Source organism: Sorex araneus, chromosome X, assembly GCF_027595985.1.
Source record: "Sorex araneus isolate mSorAra2 chromosome X, mSorAra2.pri, whole genome shotgun sequence".
In the NCBI taxonomy this organism is placed as follows: domain Eukaryota; kingdom Metazoa; phylum Chordata; class Mammalia; order Eulipotyphla; family Soricidae; genus Sorex; species Sorex araneus.
The window spans coordinates 261655038-261658206 of record NC_073313.1 but is presented as its reverse complement, the minus strand read 5'-3'; the positions used below and the strand labels follow the sequence as shown (position 1 = coordinate 261658206).

The following is a 3169-nucleotide window of genomic DNA, read 5'->3' as shown; positions in this document are numbered from 1 at the left end:
AGAATTAAAAAAAATTTTTTAGAGCCCAGCAAGCTACTGAGAGTATCGTGCCCACACGGCAGAGCCTGGCAAGCTACCCGTGGTGTATTCAATATGCCAAAACAGTAACAACAAGTCTCACAATGGAGACGTTACTGGTCCCAGCTCAAGCAAATGGATGAGCAACAGGATGACAGTGACAGTGACAGTGACTCACAGTGAGATACACAGTTACAAATTTGTTCATGGTTAGGCATCAGTCATATAATGTTCTGACATCCATGTCCCTTAACCAGTGTACATGTCCCAAGTTTCTCTACTACAACCAATCCGGCCTTGCTATATAGCAGGTACTTCTCTCTCTCTGTCTCTCTTTCTCTCTTTCTTCTCTCTCTCTCCCCATCTCTCTCACTCTCTCTCTGTCCCTCTGTCTCTCTTTTTATCTCTGTCTCTGTCTCTGTCTCTCTCTCTCTCTCTCTCTCTCTCTCTTTTTTATTTTGGGCATTATGGTTTGCAGTAAGACATTGAAAGGTGATCAGTGATCGTGTATATCCCTTTACCTCCTTGCAACACTCAGTTTTTGTCCAAAGTGATCATCATTTCTGTTACTGTCATACTGGTCCCTACTCTATCCTAACTGTCCTTTGCGTGTCATGTTCTCTTGGTATGGTCTGAAGAGCACAAGGAAAGAAGCTGTCATCCCCTTCATTCAAAGGATCTCATATAGCGGCTTCAGTTCAAATAACTTTCTATGTGGTGACAGGATGTCACAGCTTACCCCTGAGTGAGGCACAGTTTGCAGATTGCATGTCTCACACTTCATAGCCTCCTTCCCCTTCCTTGGGTGCCAAGCTTCGGGGAAGCACTGAAAAGGGATAAGGTCGTTTGTCGTGGTCTAGACAGCTCTCCTTCTTCAGCCTCTGAGAGTAGCAAGGGCCTTCCCAGACTCTCCCCGCTGTGAGTGCCCTCTGACTCTGCTCAAGGAGCATTAGCTGAGATTACCAAGAATATCCTGGTACTGCCTTTTGAGAGGGGTGTCTCGCTATTGACTATATGTGTCATGTGCAGAGTTCCTTAATGAAGGGCCCCTGAAATGGAAGGAAAAACAGTGGAGATGCAAACACCTGCCCTGTAATGCTTACCTTTCACTGCCTACTGGAATCAGAGGAGAAATTTTGAAAAATTACTCATGCCCCTTTCCTGCCAAGATCAGATATTCTGATGTAAAAAGTTCTAGGTGTAAGAAAAAATGGTAAAAAGTTCTAGGTGGCCCCAGGGAGACACCACTCCCCAAATAAACAAGATGGCTACTCACTGGTATACAGAGAACATCATCACTCATTTGTATGTGGCACTTTGCACATATAAATATAACATATATGAATGTATTCAAGAGGCATATATATATATATATATTTCCATAGGCATGAAGTGAGAGACTCTTTCTAAAGCTGTACAGGTAATTCTGATATCTTCTGCAGAACTGCTGGTCAGCAAATTGCTATCACATTTCCAAACATAAGAAAAAATGGTTAGCTCCTCCAAAGAAACCTGCGATGCACTAGGAATCCATTGGGATGACCTTTTTCTGAGTCCAGACTTCTCTCATCTGGGCGTGCTCACTCAGGTGGCAGTGCATTCTGGAAAGAAAGAAGGAAGGAAGCCAGGCTGCCTTCTACCTCTTTCATTCCCAGTCAGCAAATCACTGGCCAGAACAGTTTTGGACACAGAACAAGTGGGAGAAATTGTTTAGCCACACGGTCCATATCCCCTGCCCCTTTATGCAGAATGTTTTAGAGGAGTGAGATAAACTTAATAAAGTTGTGTCTATTTCTACTAGCACACACATGCACAAACAGACTGTTACCACTAAGATGAAGTCCGGAAGGAAATAAGGTAGTGTCATTTACTTCACACCAACCCAAATATAGAGGTGCAAATGACCAAGTCGGTATAAAAAAAGAACTACACTCAAATAAAATAAAGTTCTCTTTATGTATTTGCATTTGTAGAAATTATCTGACATATCCTCTTTCTTTAGAACACCCATCTGGAGGGATTTCACCAGTCACCTGGTAAAATGTGACATGCAGGGTGCTTGGAGCATCATGTGGTGCCAGGTATCAAATTCAGGATTGGCATGTTCTAGACATGTGCTTTACAAATTCATCCATCTCCACCACCCATAAAATATTCTCTTTTTAAAGTTACTTAAATTAGCAATATAAATTTATTTACTTAATCTTCCTAACATGAGCTATTGAATTTCCCTCCACAATTGTACTATAAAATATCTTTCTTTAACTCATACCATTTTGCTTTCTTGTTTCAAATTTATTTTCTTTGAAAAAATAAACAATTGGTTATTTTACATTAGTCAGCCCACAGTCACTGTGAAGCCCGGACATCATTTTTTAAAAAAACTACTTGTGAATTCCCAGAGTCTGGGAAGTAGGCAGATTCTGCAAAGTATTTTTCAAAGGATTTAAAAGTAGACAAATATGCAGAACACATGAAACACTTAAAAAAGACATAAATAGCATATCCACCCTGCTTCATACCTTCTAAATCAGTTCTCCAAGTACTAGCATATTAACACATTTCCAGATGTTTCTTCATATGAAAATGATAAGTAATCCATATATATACATACATACATATACATACATACATCTTAAAGAATCAGGAGTAATTAAGGCATTATGAGACCTGATCACACAGAGATATAATCACAAATCATGCAAACTCCAGTCATCATGTTCTATCTGCCCTCTGAATAGACGAACAGGTAAGGATTATTCTACTTCATGAGGCAGACATATATTTTTATTTAGTTATTTTTTTAATTTTTTTATTTTATTTTATTTTATTTTATTTTATTAAATCACCGTGTGGAAGATTACAATGCTTTCGGGCCTAGGTCTCAGTTATACAATGCTGAAACAACCATCCCTTCACCAGTGCCCATATACCACCACCAAAAAAAAAAAAAAACCCACACAGAACACCTCCCATCCTGCCCCCCCACCCCCTACCTTGTAACTGATAAGTTTAATTTTACATTCTGTTTACTTTGGTTACATTCAATATTTCAACACAAACCTCACTATTGTTGTTAGGAGTACCCCACTAGATTCAGACCTACTGTGAAGACAAATAAGGTCGCGCGGCCGCAGTAGCAGTAGCGGCC

General features: G+C 39.9%; 1 non-coding gene across 1 annotated transcript; it reads right to left on the bottom strand.

The window, feature by feature from the left end:
- Positions 1 to 2660: 2660 nt before the first annotated feature.
- LOC129400591 (U8 small nucleolar RNA) lies at positions 2661 to 2790 on the bottom strand. The gene has a single exon (XR_008627802.1). It is a non-coding gene; the product is annotated as a U8 small nucleolar RNA (small nucleolar RNA).
- Positions 2791 to 3169: the final 379 nt, after the last annotated feature.